The sequence below is a fragment of the Ambystoma mexicanum genome, chromosome 8, assembly GCF_040938575.1.
Source record: "Ambystoma mexicanum isolate Mex_15411 chromosome 8, UKY_AmexF1_1, whole genome shotgun sequence".
NCBI classification, from domain to species: Eukaryota; Metazoa; Chordata; class Amphibia; order Caudata; family Ambystomatidae; genus Ambystoma; species Ambystoma mexicanum.
In genome coordinates, this window is record NC_090929.1 from 708,699,585 (window position 1) to 708,725,450 (window position 25,866).

The following is a 25,866-nucleotide window of genomic DNA, read 5'->3' on the forward strand; positions in this document are numbered from 1 at the left end:
ACCCAAGATACCTTGGTCCCTATTCCATCACTACCATAGTAAACCCAGCAGCGGTCAAGTTGGACTTGCCCCCGCACATGAAGATACATCCGGTCTTCCACGTCTCTCTATTAAAACCCGTGCAACCTCAAACCCGACTAACTAAATCTCCAAAACCTATCTTAGTTGATGGGGAACTCGAGTTTGAAGTCAAAAGCATTCTGGACTCCAAGATCTCCAAATCTAAACTATTTTACCTAATTGACTGGAAAGGCTACGGCCCCCAAGAGAGATCCTGGGAACCTGCTGAATATGTCCACGCTCCTCGCCTAATCAAAAGATTTCACCGAACATTTCCTGACAAGCCAAAACCCCCGGAGAAGCCCGGTTTGGGAGGGGCCTTGAGGGGGGGTACTGTCATGATCTCTGCTTCCAAAAGGTCAGGGTTTTCCCAACTCCCTTGGAAGCAGATTCATAACCCAGGTTCCGAGTGCCAACCAGTCCCAATTGGGACCTTTTGGACCCAGTCCTGGCACCAGTGGCACCAGGCTCATAAATATGCCCAGTCCCAGCGCTGGAAGCGCCGGGCTCATAATGCTTGGGTGGACTTACCTGCAGCAGACCATGCTGCTTACTTGCCTGCCAGTTGAGCCTCTGATCCTCTTCTGTTTGGAACTACTTTTCCTGTTGGGTGGGGCAGGAGCCACTCCCTAGGTTCAGAACACTGGAACTCTTCTGGAAAGCAGGAACTCTTTTCTTACCTAGGCGTGGCTGTGGAAGGAGACACCTAAGCACTATAGGAGGCTATTTAAACCACACCCGATGGATGAATCTTGCTTTGCATTATTCTGCATCCTCTGCAGCAGAACGCTCATCGTGTCTTCTGCATCTGATCCTGGGCCTAAGGAAAAAGGCTTACCATCCTGAATCCAGTCTTCAGCAACACCTATAAAGACAAGAAAGAACAGGTTAGCATTACGGTCTTCAGTGACAGCTCTTCACTTACCTGGGCCATCGGCTGTCACCAACGCCTCGCGCTGCATTCTGAAAGACAAAGGCTTACCTACTCTTCGTGCGCTCCGGAGGTCTTCACACTGCATTCCGGCATCTGAAAGACAAAAGCTTACCAACTCTTCGCACGCTCCGGAGGCCTTCGGCGCTGCATCCCGCATCTGAAAGACAAAACAAGGTGCGTTTAAAGACATTGGGGAACTTTAATACTCACGAGCCATTACTCCTTTCCACATCTAACCCAGTGGGTATTCCGGCACCCTGCAGCCGCTCCGAACTTGTACCTGCAAAATAAAAAGACAGTTAGAGCGCATCGTGAAGCAGGCAACAAGCGCTTACTTACGTGCTTCCAGGCGCTTCTATTCATCACACGGGCTCCATCTTCAACTCACTTCAGCCTGTCATCCACCATCGCCGGAACCCTGCAAAACAAGAGACATCATTACCAAAGACTTTAAAGACATTAGAATTACTCGAAACTTACCGTTCGTGCAGTAAACGACGGACAGCAGTCCTCTGAAGTCAAGAGGCCTGCTCCCCTTATCCAGTGAAGAAACTGGTTACAGCACCGTGCCCCGAGGCAGATGGAGAGCACGGCGTTCACTTACCTAAGGTGAGAGCGTTAACCTTCGGGGTTCTACAGGAGAAGAGAAAGGGAAGAAGAGAGAGACATTCAATAACCCAGTTCATTAATCCCATATTTTCTATCTGCAGACATCTTACCCTTCGAGTCAAACATACAGTGCACAGAGATCCAGCCCAAAGAGCCAGCCGTGTGTTACACATCACCTTTAAAGATACGGTATACGCCCAGTCAAGACCGGCGCCTCTACGGGAATCAGGTGAGCGTTACACCAGGTATGACTCACGGAACTGCAGTAATTATGGATCATTACTGGGCGTGTGGATCCAAAGCATACATTAGGCTGCCGAGAAATTTGGGAGGCATATGCACAATAGTGAACGTCCACGTTCCTGCACTAGTGATCCCAAAGAGTGACCTGAACATTGACAGCTTTCCAAAAGCAGATGCCCACCTGAGGAAAAGGAGATCCGCAGAACTGGTATCCCGAATGAAGAGAAAAAACTACTTTTCTGCCCAATCAGAAGAGGCATTCCATGCAATCCCGTATGAACACAGGCTCTTCAGCCTCACCTCATCCGTGTTCACAACGATCCTCATGCCATGGATCCAAGTTGCAGTAAATACTAAATGGTTGCAGATAACCAGATGGGAGTTATTGCAGACCATTAACACTACCATAAAAGGATTCAATGGTATTAAGGAAGAACTAAGAGCAATCCGACTGATGACCCTCCAGAACAGATATGTACTTGACATGATCACAGCGATGAATGGAGGTGTTTGCACAAAAATTAGAGAATCGTGTTGCATATGTATACCTTTGCATGAAGAAGAGAATGAAACTTTAACAGAAGCCATAACTATGCTGACAAACCTACAGAACCAGATGATCAACGAAACTGACGAAGTTGATGACGACAGCTGGTTTGGAACACTATTTTCATGGGTCCCACAATGGATGGCAGACATATTCAAGTTTCTGGGAGACCTGCTATTTATGATACTACTAGGATTTTGTATTATCAAGATAATCATCACACAATGCCAGAAAAGTGCGAAGAAAGCCATTGGGATGAAGATCATGATTGACGTCAAACCAGAATGGAAGCCGAGAGACCTAATAGATGAAGAAATAAGAGACTTCATGAAGGCTAGCGAATTTGCGCCAGAAGGAACAAAATGTGTGTATCCCAGAAGACGTAGATATTATGAAGGAAAATGGATCTATTGTAGCCCAAATGGTCAGCATCAGTTTATGACCTGGAAGAAAGATGAACATGTAAAAACAGCAGGAAACCTGAAAGGAGTGATAAAAATATGGACTCCAAAGAAACACACATTTACACCATAATGTACAAACCCATAAAACGGAGAATTGGATGCAGAAGATCTTAGTAAGAGTAATCTAAAGGAGGAAGACGAAGTGGTCAATAAACCGACCAGAGGGGGGTGTGTAGAGGAGGTCCCAAATATTGCCTGCACTCCAGCCACCCATGTTGAGATGCCGGAAGCATACTCGCCAAGATATGTGAAGTACAAGGAGCAAATAAACCAACAGAGAGCCACAATAGGGCTCTGTCCAGTGCCCGTCAGAAGGACTTGTATACCTATTGAAGTACCAATAACCAGGCAACTATGGGCCGCACAATACCGATTGAGACAACCGTACCAGCAGCTGACACGAAATGAAGACTACTTACAGACTGTCCCGGAAGAGACCCAAAGGGCTCTCATTAGAGGCGAATGCTGACGTCACAATGGTCCGGACAGACTCACAGATGAAAGAAACGACAACCAAAAGGTAAACAAAGACGAAATGTTGCGAATAAGGATGTAATGCACATAAAAGAAGAAACAATGCTGAACTATGTAGAAACGTGACCATTTAAACAGAATGAAAGTATGTTAGTGGCTAAATGCCTGTAAATAGTCTTGGAACGAAAGAAGCTAAGGAAACGATACTGCTTGCAATGCTTAGTAGGAGGATAGAGCGGCAAGCGCCAACTATATATCTACCTCAAGAAGCACACTATACAAGTGCGACTCTATTTTACACAAGCAGAAGTAAGCGTAGGATGATAGAGGACAGAAAGGCCAGGATTCATAAGTTAGCTCAAAGTCAGACAGAAGAGCGGAATCAAAACTCAGCAAGAAGCAGCTCATGGCTAGGAATTCGAGGTCAACCCAAGGAAGGGAGGAGAGCAGCAACTCCGAAGAATCAAAACTTAAGAGCATAGAAGCCTGCCACGTGAAGGTCGAGTTAAGGAGGCTCAGGCAGGTGGCAAGGCTGAACAAAGGATCTAACACGCAAATAGAGGGAAATTTGAAGCCGATTCACGGTGAACTGACACGTGACTAGCCTGGCGCGGAGAGGTGCCCACATCTGATGTTATCCAAACCCAGAGGATGCCAAAACTTTTCCAGATTAGAAGTTACAGTCCGAGGCCACTCTCAGCCAACTAATTGACACATAGGCCTGAAGGTAGTGATTGATGGAAGGGAGGCAGGGTGAATCCTGGGCCATCCCGCACCTGGGTGTCCATTCTGCATGCTGCTAATATAAAGTGGAGATTTACATCTAGGGGTGTAACCCACCCAATCACGATGGACCAAATAATCTAGGGTCCTATAGCAAGTAGAACCAATAAGCTGTCGTACTTTTAGTGACTTCTATCACGAGTGTTGTAGAGGGATGGGCATAGACGCCCACCTGATAAGAGTTATCCAATCCCCACACTCTGTTACCATATACAGATATAGTACCTATACTTAAGTTACCTTTCCCGACCAATAAGATTGCATGTCAAACTTATGAGTTTTACACGTCAATGATGACGAGAATTTGCTATAAAAGTTACTGTTTGCATGAAGAATTTGGACGTTGAAGCGAAACAGGCGATCGCAGCTCTGCTGATTTCCATTTGTTTACCCCTTTTTTGTACTTGTCATTAAATGAACTTCCCTTTGCCAAACCATTGACTTGTCCTTATTTGATTGGTGTTGGAGTAAGTGAATCCTGCACCCCATCCTCCTCAAGGTGCAGCTATCTCTTTTTAAGGTGCCGGAGGGCGAGCTCTGAATCTCATGGGCCCGTTCAGAGGTCGCTCAGCCCTCCAGTACACGCCCAACAGTAACGGACGTCTTTTCTATCTCAACGTCTGGCATCTCCTAGCAACCAAAACAAACAGAGCCAAGCTTAAGTAAGGAAAACACCTTAACCCTTTCCTCACCCAGATCTGGTAGTGAACATTAACCCTTTGCTTGAGTCTTGTAATAGGCCACATTACACACATGCAATGCAGGCTATGCTCCTCTCATTCTGAATGCCTTCTATCAGAAGGACAGCACTCCTGTCACTCTTGACTCCCTACTTCCGCATTCACCAAATGCTGATAATAATTATTTTTCACTCTTATACTTCTTTGGCTTTGGCAATGTGGGTTTAAGCCAGTTCCTCTTATGACTTCCTTTATATATGGGTAATATGTTTACAAACACTTGTGCCCTTAATTGCCTTCTCTTGGCTTTGGCAATGTGGTTTCTTTATATTTTGCTTTGGTATAATTCTCTTTTGGCTTTGGCAATGTTTTTTGTATTGATTTCTCAGGTTATTGCCCTCTCTTGGTGCTGGTTTTTAATCTGTCCCACATAGATACAGTCACACCCTTCTGGTCTGATGAGTTCTGCTTCTGCCACTTGCACATTCTCCACTGCACTTTGGTTAGATACTTTTTTTTATCCTTTTGGCCAGTGGGTGGTTATGGAGCGCTGCAGTGTCATAATCTACTTGTGAACTCACTGGGTCTGGCGTGCCCGTCCGTTCGCCTTGCTGTCTCCAGGTCCTCTGCTTTGGCTTTCCTGCTCGGCTGGCAAACTCCCCATCTCCTTCTCAGCATCCCGCACCTGCCAATAAAGGAGCTCTCCTTTCTTCCACGGTTCTCCAGTGCTCGGCTGCCACTGGAGCCCGTCTGACATCTGGAAAAGTGTTTAAATTGCGCGCTTCTCGCTGCACAACCTCTGCAACTGTGATCCTCAGGTGGAAAGCTGTCCCTCCCAACGCTTTCCGCTGAGCAACCTCTTCAATTTAGGTTTCGAACTACAAGACCAGAATCTGTTTGGTAGTGGTTCGCTCTCCTCTAACATCTACTTCTGCTGCCATGTGGAGGTGCCACAACTACTTCACCTTCAGCTCTCCTCCATTGCCTGCAGCTGGGGGGATGGGCTTTTATGCCTCTCAATCTCCCTCAGGTGTGGGTCATTACCATTAATAGGCTGCAACTTGTTGTCTTGTGCTTTGCGGGTCTTGGAGTCCACAATGTCAAAATCTGCCTTCCTAATCGAAATATCAATACCAAGTTCCTTTCTCTCCTCACTTATAATCCTTACAAAAGGATTATAAGGATTAAATGAAAGATTTGGCTTTACAGAGGAATAAGGGTGTTCATGGTCTAAATTGGTGATATTTAAAGACGCATCTGTTATTCCCGTGGGAGTCATAGGAGCTTTCATCTCTATTGATATCAGTGGGCCTCATTACGAGTCCGGCGGTAGCCGTGCTGGTGAAACTGGCAGGCTGTCGCGGGACCAGTAGTGATTAACCGGAGCCGGACTTGCCGGAATTACCGGGGCATTACAGCCCCGGTGGTCCGGTAAATCTGGCACCGGCAATTCTGTTGATCCCGATTCCCGCCGAGTCCTGATGGACTCCGCGGGAATGGGGACTGCGGAAACACTGGCACCTTGTCGTAATGGTGGCAGTGTTTCTGCGATTGTCTGTGGTCGGGTGGCGTTGCATCTGCCAGGGCAGACCTGGCAGTTGGGACGGCACACAGCTGCAGACTTGTAGTTTGCCGGTCTGGAAATAACGGTGCTCACCAAAGTTATTTGTGAAGTGTTTTTTAAATTTTTTTTTAATTTGTATATGGTTTACATATGAAACCTTTAAAATAAAAATACACAAAATTCATCAATAGTAAAATACAATCATTATCACATATTACAAGTGCATAGTAAAAGAAAAAATTCTAAAAACAGTCTTCATAAAATACATTGCCTCATTGCCCAAATTCAATACATACGCCCTAGCAGCATAGCCCAAATGTAATCATCCTGATTCTTCATATCCAGAACTTCACAGAAATATTAGAACCACAACCCACAGACAAAAGAAGGAAGGAGTAAGAATGAAGAAATACATTTTGTTTACCAAATCTCGATGGTAGCAGCAGTTTCTTAATTTGAAAATCTCCCACAGTCAATAAGGTGTCTGTATAAAGATCTAAAGATTTAATAAAGCCTGCCACTGACAGTCCTTCCGCGGTATTACCAATTGATAGACATCTGAACCAAATATAGTCCTCTTCACCTGCGATACCCCATTTATCAAATTTCTCCATATATATACACACACTTATTTTTGCCTTGAGCTCAGTACATTCAAGAAATAGATGATAGCTAGTTTCTAATACTCCTATCATATGGCAAAATCTACACAGGGTATTTGTGTCCTAAACCAGCTTCCTTCTCTTCATCACTACTTTTGTTGGCAGGCTATTGAGGAGGATTTGTCATCATAAACGAAAGCGACCCCCTTTTTCTGTGTTCATATTTTGAGGGAGAATGGGAGGGACAGCTATGGAATTTCTCTGTCATATTAATCTAATCATTATAATATAGAAGCTTTTTAACTTTCTCTCGATTGTTCACAAGCGTCTCCCTATCAGTAGTCAAATCTCGTAGGGTTTGATCACATGAATCTCTAAGCGTGTTTAGGTTTTTTTCCTCATAGTGCATCCCTGGGTAGTGACTCATTTCCCTAGGTCCTCACAGAGAGTATCGCTTAAGGGGTCTAATAAACTACGGAATAGGGCCATTGTCAGGTTCCACAATCTTCTTTCCAGGCGCAGAGGCAGCACAAACTCCTGCCTCCCCGTTGGGTTTTAGTACCTGAGTTAGTATTACTACAGGCCACCGCAACCCTTTGGGGAAAGAGGGTTGGGGTTTGTTGAGTGGATAGGGTGGGGGTTTTCAGGAACACCGGAAAGAGGGTTAGGAAAAGTACTGATGGACAGGTAGGGGGTGATTAGGGAAACATGCTCCTCGGTCCATGCTTCTGTGTTGAAGATCTCCGCCCTCACACACTTGCACTCTTCACTCATACACAACACTGTCTGTAAGAGTGGGCCTTTGTACTGGAGCCCAAACCAGAGTGCCGGATCTGGCGGCACGTGAACATACTGCCTTAATCAAGGTCCTTAACTGTGCCCCCACATTGCTTCATGTAGGCTTTAACACTTTTCCCACATTACATCATGTAGGCATTCCCCACATTGCTTCATGTAGGCTTTAACACTTTTCCCCCACACCATGTAGGTTCCAGTTCGCCATCTCACTACAATGGATGGACAAATCCCCGGATTACAACATGCATGAAATGCCCCAAATCATAAGAAACACATTAACACTTAGCTTTGTGTTTTGCTGCAGGTTTTCTGGCCCTTTTCGTGCTGGTTTGGCTCTGTGGCGTCCCATCAGCTGATTCACAACTGAAAGAACATAAACAAAGTCAGAATGGTGTGCGTACACTCGCTCCCGCAGGTTATCCCTTGCTAAAGCGTTCGGTCGGTCTGTGCCTTGACCACGCTAGTCACTGAGATTTCAATAAATCTCCAAGCCCCCAAACACACCTTTCATGCATGCGCTGCCCATGCCGGGTTCATTAGAAAGCTTGCTTGCAAGTCAGTATGCAGTTCGGGGTTTCGGTCATGCTCCGGTTAAGCGCTGTAGTAACGCTGGGCTGACTCCTTCCGCCAACCGCTGCGCTTGTAAAGCAAACGGGACTTATCTGGCTTATCACGCGGGGCCTGGGGTACTTCTGCAGCTGGGTGGGTGCCCCGCGTAGGCGTGCCACAGAAAACGTCTCCTCACGTTGCCGGTCGGAATTGCGAGCAGCCCTTCAGGGTGCGGCTCGCGCATGCGCGATGGTGCGGGCAGGGCCGGGGGCGTGGCTATCTTCTCCCCAGCAGGCCCATGCTGCACACGGCCTGCTGGGTATCGTAGTCTCCGGGCTGTTCTCCACCCTTGGGCTCCAGATCTACAAAATGGGTGGAGAACACGCCTGGAATATAAAGTGAGACTTTGTAGGGGCTTCTTCCTCCCACCACAGGGACCAGCAGACCCACTCCTGCCTGAGACCTGACAGCCATCATCCACCACAAAGATCTCACTTTCAAAGACAGAAGGCTCAATTCAAATTGGATTGCTGACACTGGAATATTGTTTGGTAGTTTTAATATTTTCCTCCAAATCACTCCTTCAATAGATTCCCAGGAGTTCTGCAATTGCAAAAAGTGAAGCTCCATACCATATATCAATTTTGGAACTGGTTTCCCTCAATAAAAATCAACCGCTGTTTTAATGAGAATTGTCAAAATTTCCGGTCCATGTTTACTATTTGGGCTGTCAAGGGGAGGGCCTTCTGTTTTAAAAAGATACGAATCTCAACGTTTGATGGTTGCGCCATTATTGGAAAACCTGAATAGAGAATATTGTGTGCCCTTTCAATAGGTTGAGCTCCTATTGTCCAGCCCAATTTCTTTTTCTTTCTTTCCTTTTGAAACAACCAAGATACGGGGCTTCCTAGGATTAATCTATAGCCCATTAATTTCTGCAAATTTAGCAAATTTATCAATAAAAAAGTTTGGTCGAAAAGTGGGAAGTCGTCAGCAAATGCCAACCATGATATGCTTAGGTCCCCCCAACTTTCCGCTTACAAGGCCTGCCTCCTCCATGTACTCACCCACATCCGCAACATAGAGGTCGAAAAGACAGGGTGCCAAAGAGCAACCCTGCCTTACTCCTACGAAGGTTCTGATTCGTCTGGACAAATTTCCCTCTAAATTCAAGCGGACATGTATCACGGAGTTCTCGTACATAGCCATGATTAACTTTAACAGGCCACCAGGGATACCCCAATTGGCAAGTTTAGCCCAGAGGCGTTGCCGAATTACAGAATCAAAAGTAGTTGATAGGTTGATGGAAGCGACATATAAATTCCCACCAAATTTTCCCCAGGCTGAGTCTTGGAGGGCTCTCATAACCAGCCCATTAAGAGTTATTGAATGCCATACTCTAAACCTAGTCTGGTATTTACTTAATATATGTGTCTTTGCCATCCATTCATTGACATGCGATAACAAAAGCGACGCGAAGAGTTTACAATCTGCGTCTATCAATGCTATTGGTCTGTAATTCTTTGCTGCGTTCCGTTCAACTCGCTTAAAGATGGGCTATATGTGCTGTTTGCCAACTAGCTGGTATCGTACTACTTCTTACAATGCTTCTAAACAGCATTGCATGAATTTGGGCCCAAGCTGCTGGCATTGCTTTCAGTTTATTATTGGTCAGCTTATTAGGGCCCGCAGCATGCAAATTCTTAGCTGTCTTGATTAGTTTCAATATCTCCCAGTATTCCATTCCAGGGTCCCATTGTGTCCTTTCCTCACAGTCCCCACTAACTTTTAATTGATAATCATTCACCCGATCCCCATATAGCGCCGAAAAGAAGTGAACCCATTGTTCCTCCGAAACACTGTTCAATTGACCTATCATAAGCGAGATGTCTTGACGGTTAATAAGTTCCCAAAAAAGCCCTTGAGTCTCTTTTCACCAAAACTCTTAGCATCATTTTTTGGATCTTTTTGCAGCACAGTAGCTTTTTTAGAAATGCAGAAATTCTTATATTTCTGCCTGATGCTTTTAATTCTAGATTTCTTTTCTAATTGGCCATCATTAGATTTGCGTACCTCCTGTAAGCATCCGAAGCATATAACATTTTTCTTTAGCTACACACTCATCATAGGTGTGCATATGTTCTTTTTTGGAGACCCCCTTCCAAACAGATCAGTCAGGAATGTATCAAACTCTGGAGCATTAAAGACATCCTGTTTGCAGAGATAGGAAATACTATTCAAAGTGTCTGCTAATTCGCCATTGAGGGCTTCAATGGTGCACAGTGACCACCTGATTCCTCTGCCTTATCTCAGAGTTTTTAAGTTGGTTCCACATCCTTTAAATATCATATTAATGCAAAAGGAATTCAACTTTAAGGGTCCTGTGATCACTCCAAATATTTGGATTCACAGTAATACCAAGTTATAGTTTGGCGAGACTCATCGACAAAAATATAATCCATCGTAGATAAACTCGTTCCTCTCTGACATGTTGGTGGAGTGGGTACAATCGGATCTAGTATTCCATTAAGGCATACCAGGCCCACGGATTTAAGAGAAAGATTCCACAATCTGCCCCAGTGGAATTTCGGCCCCCTATCAGATAATGCCAACATTTTCTCTCCCAAATCCTTATAATCCTCATCTGAAGAGATCTGACAGTCTGAATTTAGGTCTCCAGCTAAAATCACTTTACCAAATGTAGTGGTGGATTTCCAATCCAATACTATTTCCGTAATCTTTTCCAAGAATGATTCGAGTGATGCTAAGTCCAGATGCCAATAAACATTAATTAATAGGATATCCACTAATCCATCCGGAGGGACACTTAAACCGCCAAAATCCCTAACGGTAGACTAGAGATCACCGATGTGGAAAGACCCAAAGTAGACTTGAGTGCAATAATAAGACCTGCCGATGGTCTACCTCCCTTACTAGGCTTTACCAATTGTAAAATTATTTCGAAGCCATCTACAAATGGATCCACCAGAAGCCAAGTTTCTTGTAAAAAAATGCAGTTATTATCTTTCAGCATTAGCTCTGTATCGGGATTTGTAAATAAATGCATATTCCCCCTCGTGTTCCATGAGATACACTTCAAGTAAACAGTTTGTAGCTGTTCAACCACAGGATATAAATTACTCATGTTGTATTCAGTTCCACAGGGCTGAAGTAATTTGGGCCCAGTCTTGCATTTCTCTAAATTGCCCTCTAGAGAGATGCTTTAGTTGTTCCTGATTGTTTCTTTCTGGTCGATAAACCATAGTCAGATTACCACTGTACTCCATACCTTTTTGACCCTTAATAGGGTTCTGTTCCATCATCAAAGTCATTATTTCAAAGCCTAACTCAGCCCTTCACTTTCTCCCATTACCAAATTTAAGACCACCCATGACTTGAAGATGATATTACTGGTATCACTATGACCCTTATTTGGGAAAGAAATCCTATCAATATCACACATGGACAGTAGGGTTATAGAGGGAATCTGTGAGAAAATGTTCAAGACATTGCCTTGATTGAGTCAGACTGGAATGTCCTGTCCCCAAAGACTTGTTATCTGTATGGCGTTGAGTTGTTCAACTTCACCGTACGATTTCAGCTGATACCCCTCATTGTTCCCCTTTAATTCTTGCATATCCTGCATCTCGTAGGTCAGGGCCCCAGGCCCCCCTTAGAATAATACCTCTCCCTGTATTTTTTGGCCCCAATGGTTTTCTATCTTGGGTCTCAAAGGGTCTAGAATAATTATCCCCCGTCTTTGATCTCTCCAGAGACTTGGGTGCATATAATGCCCCAGAAAATGTTTTTTCTAGTTGGGAGGCCCCCCTGGGGGAATTTACTACCTCTCGGATGCCCCTCTATCGCATGCCTAATCTGAGCATGGATAGGGGATTTAGGATTACTATTGTTTACCGCTAAATTCAATACTAAATCTCTGACGGGACCTTCAGCCATATGATTATCTTGACTATAAAGATCTTGTAATAGTTGTCTCGCTGACACAATGTTAACAAGAGTGGAGCTCTTAATCTCAGAAACCGGCTGTTTTATCGGAACAACCGGTTCATACATAGGTGCCATGAGGTTCCGATTACTAATTACCTCAAGTTTTTTTATTTCATCATCTTTATTGATAACATTTGTATCACCGAGAACTCCATTTACAATATGATTTCTTAAATCCCCCACAGAATGTATATTTACTGCCGCCACTGACATTACAACTGGAACCTCAGCTACCGTCAGTTGATCTGTTTGGATTCCTGTGTTTACCCTTAGGGAACATATTACCTTTTCTTCCTCAATATTCACTGGGCAAGCAGTGGAGATAGTGACACATGGTCTTTCTATCCCTATAGGGTTCTCACATTCTTTGGAATTGTCCTTTTCTAAATCCTTAATTACTTCATGTATCTGAGGACCAGTGTCTACCTTATTAGGAGTGTCCATTCCTGTACGTTGTAGTGTTTCGGGTGTAGTCAGATTTCTTAAGTATTTACGTGTTATATAAAGTTCTGGTTTTTACTATTCTTTTCATTTTTTCTTTTCCTAATTTGCTGTACGTTTCTTTTACCAACCAATATCTTTCTTTTGCAGGGTGTATCATCTTTGGTCAGATCGATAATAGACCACTCCTTATTTATATCAAACTTATCCCTCTGGCTGAGTGCAGCCTCATTATTTGTCTGTTCCACAGGCTGTATCTCATTAGTTATACCGTGGTGGGCAGTCTGTGTAGAGGGTATCGGGCAAAATATATCCTGCCCTATCTCCTCTCTCCTTTTAGTATACTCTGAGGTCGCCATATTAACCTTAACAGGTTCAACCATTAACGCGGCCTGTCCACAAGGCTTGGCTACTACTACAGGATTTGGGAGGGGGATATGTCTATTAGAATTGATAGGGGATGGTTTCACCTGTCTCACCTGCTTCACCCATCCATCTAGACCATCCAAACCTTCTAGTCTAGTATAAATTTCTGTAAGGAGTTCAGTATGGGATCTAACCTCTGCCCATATGTTGTCATATAGGTTAACAAAAGAACTTAAAACCATATTCGGTGCTGAAACCGTAGGCTGAGTAAATCGAATCCTTTCATCAGCCTCCCTTAATCCCTTAATGTATGATGTATTGTTGCATCATCAGGATTTTCTTTAACTGGTTACGGCAAAAGTCCACTCTCTCTCAATCAATTTTGTTTCTCTGTATATTTGTCTATATAATTGGTGAGTTCAGATGGAGATCCCATATATGAGGCGTCGCATGTCTGCTGAATAACACTATTGGATTGGTTCTGTATTTGAGCCAAATTACTTTCTGTGATTGCCTGATTGGCACACTTAATAATGCTCAAGTCATCTATATCATTTTGTGTTATATCATTTACTTCTAACTTTTTAACACCTTCAGCCATCAATGAATGATCTAATCTGGCTACAGGTATCGCCGATATAGCGGGCTTTATTTCGGTGCTTGTTGCAGTCTTTTTCCCACAGAAATTTGAATCTTTTTGCCTGCAATTGGAGGTCTTAGTAGTAGTAACCCCATTATTGGCACTACAACTATTCTCATTTACAATGTTCCTGTTCTTGTCCTGTAAGATGTCCTTTTTCTTCTCAGAGTCTTGGGGCTCCTCAGCACTGGTATGATCCTGACTACGCCCCATTGTACTATCCTTGTGGGCGATTGAAGTCTCCATACTCTGTTTAATTGAATCACCATCCTTCTTGTTCCCCCCAATTGTGGTATCGCCTAAATACAATACTGCTACCCCCCCCCCCAAATTGTGGCCCAGAGTTGCTGCCAATCTATCCACCTCATCATTGATAGATATGTCATTGTTTCCTTTAAAAATGCAACTATCACCTGTAACCCCTCCCCACGGCTCATTAGCCGTATGTTCCATAATCATCAGGGGATCTGCATTTTCCTGATTGTGTATTTGGGCCAAAGCCCACCCAATAAAATTAACTGGAGCCCCAATGTTAGCATTAGGTACCAAAGCTATTTCCTCTTTCAATACCTCTTCCCCAGGTAATAGCTTCTTTTCTAAGGAAATTCCAAAGTTCTATAGTGTCCATATCCATTGAGGTGTTTACCGATTTATTAGGTCCACTTACCTCCTCTGCAGCTAATTGGCTCCTAAGACCTTTTCAAGTCATAATTTTGTTTTATAGTAGAAACATCCAACCACTTTGTACAGTGGCCAAGAGTTGTCAGATATAGAGAAAAATGCCCCCCCAAAAAGTCCAATGAAGTAATACAAGAGAAAAAGGGCAGGACGCTTATCAAATTCCTAATGATTGATAAGCCTCCCAAAAACACTACCAGTCTGGACGAGTAATGGATTAGCTAAGAAAGCTTCAACCTTGAGGGAAAGAAAAAAAGAGAGAAAAGAGTAGGAGACCCGTTATATCCTTTTAATTATTTGTGTGAGTTGCTAATTACCCAAATAGCAAACCAATAGCAGGTCACCAATTGCCCTTCCAGGATATTTACTGGGTAATTTTAACCGAAAAGAGTTACTGGCTCCAAACCAGTGTGTGAATTGTCCGAGCTGATCCTAATAGTATACCAGAATTCAATGTGCACAAATATTAATGTAGTGGGCCAGTTATTTATAAAGTGCAGTATGCAGTACAATGTATCTAAAGTTCACCATACAGAGGGAGTAATCTCTGATTCACAATCAATATGCAGGATGTTAATCAAATAAAAACCCTACCAAATTATATCAACTTCACACAGTGTCCTAATTAAAATTTTGGCCCATTTGTTTTGTAAAGTGCATTATGCAAGACAGGATTTCTAAAATGACAGAATATACTGTAAAAATTGAGGTAAAAGGGCAAGGTGCAGAACAATCGAAGTTTAAAACCACATTGATATTTAAATTGCATCAAAGACATATTCACACAGAAGATAAACCAATATGTGGGAAAGGAGATGATGGTTCCAAGGGAAAAAAAAAGTCACTCATATAAGAAGACAGATAAGTCCGGACCGGATACAATAAGTGATATATAGAGACCTATATATTAAATACTTATATATTTTCTAGATCAAAGGTTAAATTAGAACTATGCTGTTTCAACAGTCATTCGCCTCGAGGGAGAAATAAAAGATAACCTTTGCAGCTCCCAAGCGGTTCAGCAAAATGACATAAGTCGTAAGTTCATACAGCACCAAAAGCAGGAGAGGAAACCTGGCAGCCCCCAGCCGCTGCAGTAGAACCTCCGAGAGCAGAGCCCAAAGGTCGATAAATCACACAGTCTGTAAATAATATAAACTTGATAAATATCTGTTTCAACAAAACCCTAAACAGGCAGAATAGTGTTTCGGACAATGTTAGCAATAATTCCTCGCACAGTAAGCCGCTGAATCACTTGTCTGAAAGTGGCTTTCAGAGTTCTCAAAGGCGTTTAAATATCAGTACAAGCATGCACACAATTACCATCAGGGAGCCTTGCTATAGCAGCGATAGTTTATAAATCAGTTGCAGATCCTCCAGTGACTCAAACTACTCGGGCCAACAGGGCAAAGTATGCCCTGCGACAGAGGCTTGCCAAATACTAAACTCTGCCCGCCGTAAAATTGCAAACGGCTGCAATAAACGTTTTACTTATTAGTAATCCCTGTTGCACAAAGGCATCTGTACCGTTCGGGAGAGTTGTATTCAGCCTTGACCCACACTAAATACTTTTTCCAGCTTTCCACACTATGCAATATCCTCAGACAGTTCTCCAACCGTTGTGGGATTTGTCAATTGCCGCCAAACGGCCTATAGCCAGGGTCCAGGCCAACAGAATAGCAGCGCCCTTTTCACTGCTGGTGGCTTATCGCTGCGAGGACGTTGGGGCTCAAGTTAAATACAAATCCTGCTTCCTGCTTCCTGGAGGGGTGCACTCCAAGCCCTTAAAGTCACAGGAATACAGAGAACACGGAATCAAGGTTCCCATAGTCAGCTGTAACTGGAAATGAATGAATGAAATGAAACGAAGCTTGTGAGTCACCAACAGCCCAAAAGAAGAGCAGCGCCCCTTTTCACTGCTGCAGGCTTATCTGTAAAATAAAGTTCTCGAGTACTGAAGCGAGGACATGTAGACAGTTTTTTTCCATATTGTGCGTGAGGACTATTATAAAAGTTAACAACCAATATATCTTACGTACCAGGTCTAAGAATCCTGACCATTAATATAAAAGGGACTGGGGACTTCAACACCACCAGCTGGAATTTGACCAAGATACATAAACCTCCATGATTCCACACCTCTTATTTCTTTGTGCCTTCACCAAATGAGAAACATAGCCATCCACATTAATTTCACCCTGAGTCCACGTCTCTTGCAACAAGTTAATGTTCATCGCTTTCAGGAGAGACTGCTTCTCCGCACATGCTAACCTTGCTTTTACTCCTGCCACTTCCATGACACTAATGACATTTGCTCCACTTGTGTGATTGCTTTAAGGAAAGCTGGAGGAGTTCCTAAATGGACCCCAGTGGTACGACAGACACTTGGCTCTGACTGCAAATGTCATTCAATATCATCCATTCCACTAAGACAGGCAAACTGGTTCAAAGAGAGCATTGAATTATGATAATTGGCCCATCTACCTCTGGGACCCCTCTCATTTGGCCCAGCGTCACGAGAAGCCTGGCATGGCAGTCAAACGTGTCTCAGACAACCTTGTAGAATGTGTAGGAGCAGACCTGTCAGGTGCAGCAATTCCCACCCCCCTTTCACAAGGATCGAAGGTTCAGTGACACCATCCATGCCCCACGCTTAGTTCCTGGAAGACCTAGATTAGAAGCAACCACATAATTGGTCACAGCGGATGCCACACAATCGCCCATCTGTGGATTTGTTGTAAGTCCCGCCCACGGTACTCTGGGGGCCATTAAGATTAAATACAGATCAATGGGTCTTCCCTTAATGTAAGTATTAACCACTAAATTGATTTTTTAATCAGGGTACTACATTCCTCTCTAGAACCAACCTCCAACATTGGCACTGTAGAGGAGGTCCGAAATAAAGCCTGCACTCCAGTCACCCATTGAAGTACCAGGAACATTCACACCGAAATATGTGACGTACGATGAGCAAATAAACCAGCAGAGATCCGCAGTAGGGCTCTGCCCAGTGCTTATCAGAAGAACAATACCTATTGAAGTACCAATAACCAGACAACCATGGACAGTAAGGTACCCATTGAGAAAACCCTACCAGCAAATGAAACGAAATGAAGATTGCTTAAGTACTGTCCAGGAAGAAACCAAAAAGTCCTTAATGGAAGACAAATGGTGACGTCACGAGGGCCTGGACTAACGCACCCATAGAAGAAAAGATGACCAAAGGATGACGCGAAAAGACAAAACGCCATGAATAAGGAAATCATGAACCTAGAAGAAGAAAGCGATGTTAAAATACAAAGAAGCTAAAGCTGTGAGAAGGATGAAGATATTCAACCAGCTAACGCCTGTACATATGCTTGTAACCGCAAGAAAGCTAAGAAAATAGTGCGGCTTGCTATGCTAAGTAGAAGAATAGAGCGGCAAGCGCCATTTGTACACAATCTACCTCAAAACGAAGCACATTGTATAAGTGCTAGTCCACTTTGCACTAAAAGCAGAACCAACCCAGGTTATTATAGGCCAAACGCAAGAAGATTCATATTCTAGCAAACGCGAGGAAAGAAGGCTGAATCGAAACTCGGCAGAGGCAGCTCGTGCCAGGGAAGCCAAGGTCATATCAATAGAAGCTATGGATAGTAGCTACTTTTAATTGAAGCTAAGAACAGAATATCCTGCCTCTGAAGAATCGAAATAAGAAGGCGAAGACAGGTGGCGGGTGAAACGAAAATCAAATACACAAATTGAGAGAAACGAGGCAAATTCACGGTGTGGTAGCAAGTGACTATCCGAGCGAGAAGGAGCAGGGGTTCACACCTACGCTTGCCATCCGCCCAAACAAGATATCAGAACTTTTTGAGACGAGAAGATAGTTTCAAAGCCAACCACAGTGAACTAATTGACACATAGGCCATAAAGTGAAGATTGATTGAAGAAAGGCAAGGTGAATTGGGGGACACCATGCACCTGGATGACCGTTCTGCGTGCTGCTAAGCAAAGTGGAAATGCATGCATGGGGTTGATGCCAACCCAATCACAATGGACCAAATAATCTAGGGTCCTATAGTTAATAGAACCATTAGGACGTTGTAGTTTTAGTGACATCTAAAGTAGTCATTTTGCAGGAAGGGCTTAGACGCCCACCTGATAGTGTTTACCCAATCCCCTCACTCCGTTACCATATACAGATATAGTACCTATATTTAAGTTACCTTTTCCTAACCAATAGAATTGCATGTTAATTTTTTAGTGTTACACGTCAGATTATGATGCGTTTTGAGTATAAAAGTTATGTTTTGGATGAAGTTCGAGGGAGTTGAAGCGAGACGGACTATCGCAACACTGCTGATTGGCATGACTCCCCGTTTTTGTACTTGTCATTAAACGGACTCCCTTTGCCAAACCATTGAGTTGTCCTTATTGACTGGTGTTGGAGTAATACATCTTTAACCCCATCCATCTCAAGGTGCAGCTGTCTCGTCTTGAAGTACTTCGGAGCAAACCCTGAGTCTATGGGCCGGCCGCGGGTCTCCCCAGTACACTTGGTAGCAAGATCGGATGGTTTATCGACTATTGATCATTGATTAAAATAAGACACCTATTGACCATCGACATAAAGTAACTCTAGGTCCTCGGCTATATCACGAGTCCTTTGCCATTCAGCTGAGTAGATCGTGAAGCTCCCAGTAGACAGTGGTAGATAAAGAAGAGACTGCAGTCAGGGCCTGAAGGGTCCCATGTTCCCCACACTTTCCTTCCCATTCCTACGGGCAGCTGAGTGGGCGAAAAGCTGAAGTAGGCGGTAACAAAGGCAGTGATCCTGAGGGTCCGGAGGCGAACCATGCGAACTGTGAGTGAAGCAAAAAATTGAATTCTTTGGCAAATAGTGCATGCCAGTAAAGGGAAAAGGTAACGGAGAGAGGAGGGAAAAACAAAAATAGTCAGAAGTAGAGAAGACTATATATATATATATATATATATATATATATATGTATATATATATATATATAAGGGGATAATGACTCGAGAATAATAAAATGAATAAAGGTTACCGGGGGAGACGCCCGAGAAATGAGAGGATTTGCCTTATTCCTACGCTTTAATATTGCGGCTAGAAGAAACGTGTACCCAAAGTCCTACATAATGGGGAATTAATAGGCTACCAGAACGTTTAAAGATGTTGTGAAAGGGGTACGTTTACACTCCATGAAGGGGTACTGATTAGAGGCAAAGATATTTGTATCCAGCTGGTGTCCGTCTAGTCTGTCAAGCGTCTGTCTTACATGTTTTGTTGTGACATCATATGTAAAATATTTTTTATGAAAACTGATTTCAAATGTTTGCGATTTAATAGCTGAGATAAAATGGCACATGAATTGATGGTTTTTGAGTAGATTAGAATATATAAAATGTTGTGAAAATTTGGATTGGAGCTTGCAGTGTTTGGTGCTCGCTCATATTGTCCGAAGTTGTTTAAACCACACAAAAGCATTGACAAGTGTTGTATAAGAGGAAAGGGAACAGATTTTAGCATGGAGGACATGACTCCATTAGCACACTTATGCAAACAGTAGCCAAAACACGCACCCAAGCTAAAGAAATATAGTACCGAGTGGGTTAAAGGTACCGCCCACAAAGTGTTTATGCCATGGCCACAAAATGGGTCTTTATCCAAAGCCGTCTTACAGCATATGATGACATATTTGCACACCACACATACAGGCAAGAAGTTAGAAAAATGCCTTGCTGTTCTCGAGTTGTGGAAAATGTATGAACAGGTAAAGGAGGAAGAGCCGCCAACATATTGGATACTTAATGAATGCACAGAGGGGGGTGAGACGCCTACCGCGCCACCTGCCCCACCCGAAACGAGAGTTGAAGAAAGTAAGGACGAGGGATTGTACCCACTAAGAGAACTTAAAGCAGCCACAGGGTACAGCAATCCCGCATATGAGTCACCTTCACATAGTAGTGAGGAAAATCAAGGGAAAGATAAGGACAAAAATATTACCTCCGTAGTCCCAATGGACAAGGAGATACGTGATGACGAAAGAAGAGATCAGGCACAGACAAGTGTTTCTCTCAACAAGGAAAGAGAAGGGAAGAGATGGAAGGAAAGCGGAGGTAGAACTGTTGAGATAGCATTCGCAAAGGATGAAGGGATAGGAGGACAAATCTTATTGAATCTCGATGGCAAAGTCATTGATGACACGAAACAAAAGGAGAGGTTAGATGAGAAACAGAGAAGGGGAAGAGAAGGAGTTAAGAGACGAAAGAATAAGAAGGAAAGACAGACAAAGGCTAGAACGGGTATATCACGAAGAGCAAGACAGACAGCTCGATCGCAACCCAAGAGCAGCTAATTATCAAGACAGACAGAAACAGCAAAAGTTAGAGGAAGAGCAAAGAATACGTGAGAAAAGAATAAGAAGACGAAGAGATGGGAAATTCGAAGGGCAGATGAACATAGAAATGAAAAGAGACAGGAAGACGATAGGGTCAGAGAAGAGGCGAGGAAGCGCAAAGAATTTTATGACAATATCGAACATAAGCGAAGACAGAGAGCACGCAATCTCGAATATCTGGAGAAGGAGGTTAAAAAACCTGATCCAGTTGTAGACTGGGAAGACATCGAAGAATTCTTTCCTGCGTACGAATCAGTACCAGGCACGTCTAGGGCAAATATTGAAGATGACTTCGACACCAGAAGCATCAGGGAAACGATCGATAGAATATATGATGAAATGGGGCTAGAACAGACACACCAAGGGGAAGGGGAAGACCAGCGCCTGGAGAGCACTCAGCTGTACGACACTGAGGATGTCTCCAGAAGTAGTGGAAATAGAGACCTATCAATGGATAGGCTAGAAATAAGTAGGAATAAAGAGGATACAAGAAGTTGCGTGAATTGGGGAGTGCAAGGAAAATGAAGAAGGGAGGCAGGGCGAAAGAAGACGGCCAAGGGAAAAAGGGATACGATGGTCAGACACTAGCGAGTCTGCACCAAGAGCATCAGAGTCAGCCACGCAGTCTGACCAACATGAAGGAATATCTCATGGTCAGAGGGGGGTGTCTTCACCGCCCTATGTAGACAGACTAAGGACATTGCCAGGTAGATGGCGATGCGGGAATATTATCCTTGCAATAGACAGTAGAACAGTGAGAGAAGAGAAAGAGGACTATGCATTCCAATTTCCGCTACTAGAGAAGGGGAGAGTAAGACCACAATATATTCCATGGCCACACATGGATCGAGAAAACTTGAAAAACAAGCTTCCAACGCTGACATCGGGAGCCGGAAAGCGGATACAGGAGTTAGAAAAAATGACAGGAGGAAACAGGTCAGTTATAGGGGACATTAAGGGTCTCCTGATCGCCATACTTGGTGAGAGAGCAGACAATGTGTGGGCATGAGCAGGCTACCCTGGCGTAACCACAATTAATACTGTGCATGACGGAGCGCCATTTAACAATTGTAGAGCCGCAATATGGAAAGCGCTACGAGTGCTGTATCCAGATACTTACGATATGGGAGCTATAATGACTCGAAAAATGAAGGATTCTGAGGATCCGTTAATTTATATACAGAATTTCCAAGACGCATGGGTACTCGAGACTCATGAATCGTGGACGAAATCAATACCTATGTTTTACCATATATTGTGCCAAGGGTTGCCAGAACCGGTGCAGAAACAACTCATGAAATTGGTAGGAGTTGAGGCTAAACCTTGGGCTGAAAAACAGTTGACTATCGCACATTATTGTAGACTGCTGCAGGAAAAGAATGGCAAAAAGGAAGCAACTCAAAAGGGTGAGGAAGCGAAATTGGTGCAGAAGAAATGATCAAAGTATGCCCTTGAAGGAGCCATGATGACTAGCGCAGCTGAATCAAGCATGCAGCAGGTGGCTAGTCCACAAAAGAATAATCACGGTAACGTAGGGTTTTACCCACGGGGAAGAGGATTTAGGGGAAGAGGGTGGCAGAGCAATCGGGAGGTTTCCAAAATAATCAAGGAGGCTTCCAAAACATGCAAAATGGAAACCCGGATATGTCAAATGGGCAAATAATCTGACCACTGCCAGTATGTTGGCTGTGTGGAATGACAGGGCACTTGGCGCGCACATGCAGAAACCAAGGCATGATACAGAACGGCCAAGGAATTGGAGCAGGCATGGCAAATCCACCTGCAGTTTTACAACAGGGTGTTGCACAGAATCACACGGAGCAACAACAAGCGCCAGGAGCGCAACAAGGATTGCAACCTCAGAGCAGGGGCAATTTTCCACAAAGACAAACCCAACAGGCACCGTTGCAAGTGTCAAAGGCAATGAGCACAGGGCAGACTCCAAACCCTGAAAGGGGAAGTAATAGAGGGAATGGGGAAAATCCACAAGTGCACAATGAGCCAAACTTGTATATGAACTAGGACAGCTCACTGGGAACCCTGATGTGCTCTATCCTATCAATGACACCAGACCCTCACAGGGAACCTAGGGTGGATGTCGTTATACTGGGTAAAGAATATTCCTTCTTAGTGGACACGGGTGCAACACGCTTGTGTATATGTGAAGGCAAGTTTTCCTTGTTCAGCAAGGCCATAGATACTGAAGAGTTTTACAGGAGCTCACATTCGAGTCCCCTTTACAAACGCACTCCCAGTCTCCATAGGAGAGTGCAAAATTAATGTACCTTTATTATATTCACGTCAGACCCCAGTAAACATTTTGGGTTGAGACTTAATGACAAAGTTAAACATGACAATCTCATTCACATAGGAGGGCATAGTAAGTTCCACTCCAGGAATGCACTACTCAAATGTATGCGAAATGATTAGAGCATACTCAGGACACATAGCCATGAGGGCCATACCATTAGAGCCAGAAATGTTTGCATATGGCATGCGTGTGCTTATGGCAGGATTTCCAGGCCTTGGAGACAAAATCATGAGAACCCCTGATGAGTTCTTATTCAGACCAAGAATACCGATGCACAAAGATGATACACACAGCTGCAATACGAGGGAAATTGGCCTTGGTTGACGGTTACGATGACGAGGGCAGACAACGGTGCGCGATAATTGCCATTGAAGAGGGATATCGAGTGACTGACGTCACTGATGATGATCTGTTTGAAGAACAAGCAGAGACAGGAGAGACAATGGTAGAAGTAAGTCTCATCTTTTTGGCAAAGATGATCAAGAGGGAGGTACCTCAGAGAATGATGCTGGCACTAAACCGTCCTGAATATTTTGATGACGACATAGCCCAGAATGGACTACAGGACCCTATGACGTACGCCTCTTGAAGGGAGTGAGAGAAGTGAACATTAAATTAAAACCAGGAGCTATTCTACCCAAGGCACGACAATATCCCATGTCCAGAGAGGCAGATGAAGGGATTTTTAAGACAATTTCTGCCATGATGGACAAGGGCATCTTAGTGACGTCAGAGTCACCATGTAATAACGTCAGTGTATCCTGTGAAAAAAAGTAAAGGGGGGTCTTGGATATTAGTGCAAGACCTTAGGCCAATAAATGATATTGTTGAGGCCGAATTCCCTCTAGTCCCTAACCTGTCTACAATATTATGCAATATACCCGTTGAGGCAAAATATTTCACGGTGATTGACTTGAACAATGCATTTTTATCAATCCCGTTGCACCGTGACTCACAAAATCAGACGTCATTCACGTTCAGACAAATGCGTCTGAAAAGCACGAGGCTGCCACAGGGGTACTGTGAGTCTCCATATATTTTCAACAGAGTCCTGCAGATGGATTTGAGCAATATTGCACTAGAAAGTGTTATCTTACAATATGTGGATGACATCCTAATTTGCAGCACCACAGAAGAGAAATGTAGGCACGATTCTGTTCAGCTATTGACTATACTGGCTGAGAAAGGATATAAAGTTGACAAAGAAAAGTTACAATACTGTCAACAAGAAGTGCTGTGTATAGGCCAGCTGATCTCACATGAAGGAAAGAAAGTGACTGCAGAAAGGGCTGAAGCCAAACTGAACACGGTGTTATGTCTTACCTATCCTGGTTCATTAGCTGTTTCCTAAGTATATGTGAGCCTGTGCCTGGAATGCTTGTATTATAGTGTTCCATCTAGAATGTTTTGGTGTGAGTGCCAAGATTCTCCCTGTTCAGTTGGAAAATGAGCTGAACAGAGGGGGACCGGTGGATGCTTCCCTCCCTTATGTACTTATCCTGCCTGTAACTTATTATCTGTGACTTATGTACCACGAACCCACTAAAGTCTCTTAACCCAACCTGGTCTCCTGGCTCATCATTGCAACTCCTCAACCTGCGTTGAAACACTGGCGACGAGGATTTTGGTGATTGAGGTGTACCTGGGGCTGAAAAGCAGCAAGAAAGGACAGAAAAGAAGCAAACTTGTGCCAGAAGGAATATGGTGCACAGGAAGTGCCCACCAAAAAAGAGTGAGGAACCAGAAGCATCCACCGCCCCCCCCCCCGACACCCCGGACCCAAGGTGAGCGCGCCCCATGTCCTGCATGACTGATTAGTGAGGGACATTTATAGTGATTTTGGGGGGCAGCGCTGCTCACTTTCATTTGTTCTGCATCTGCCACAGCAATGGCTTCTTAATATATGACGGCATAGACGCATTTTTAGTTTGGCGCTTCACAAGAAGTCAATGGCGTGTTATTGGCAGAGCAAGGGGTCGGGGGAACAAAAGAGAGACTCTGCTTATCAGCAGTGCAAGTTGCTCCAGCGATAATGCGCATAGAAGTAGCTGGGCATTTGACATCACGCCCACGTTCATAAGACTTTTACAAGCTGCGTTTGAACATGCTGTAAAAAGGAGCACCTGCAAGTCATATTAACACTGAGTAGGAGTTAAAGGCGCAGCTGGATTGACTGTTCATTACCTTCGGCATTACTAGAACGTTACATGTACTGCAATGACTGGAGGATGCATTTCAAGGCTATCAAAATGAAAGAGGCAGGCATTTATTTTCTATTAGCATTTACATTTTGTCTGATCGGATCTTCAGGAAAGTGTTTCTGCCTTTCGATTTTCTTGAAAGTGTAATGTGCGAACTCAAAATGTTTTGCCTTATGTACATTGCAATTTTTTTGTGACATTGCCATTTTATTGAGCTGATATTTAAGAGTTGAAAGCAACATGCAATGTAACCATGCAACGTTTCTTTATATTGTAAATGCAAAGGCCATCACATGCTAAAATGTTGCTTGGAAAATGAAAATGAAGGCAATGCATCACTTTGGGAATGTGATATATGAAAACATGGGTCACATTTTGCAGGCATTGTGGTGTAGTTTTTATGGTTTGTTATATGGCATTCTATAACATGCTTCTGGGAAAGGAGTTTCCTGTTTTTTGTGCCAATAGCATTGGCAGGAGTGTTGATTTACAGTGGCCATGTACTGTGGG

General features: G+C 43.8%; 1 protein-coding gene across 3 annotated transcripts in view; it reads left to right on the top strand.

The window, feature by feature from the left end:
* TYSND1 (trypsin like peroxisomal matrix peptidase 1) overlaps positions 1–25,866 on the top strand; it is a 339,687-nt gene that overhangs the window by 109,431 nt on the left and 204,390 nt on the right. The gene's annotated exons all lie outside the window — the stretch shown is intronic.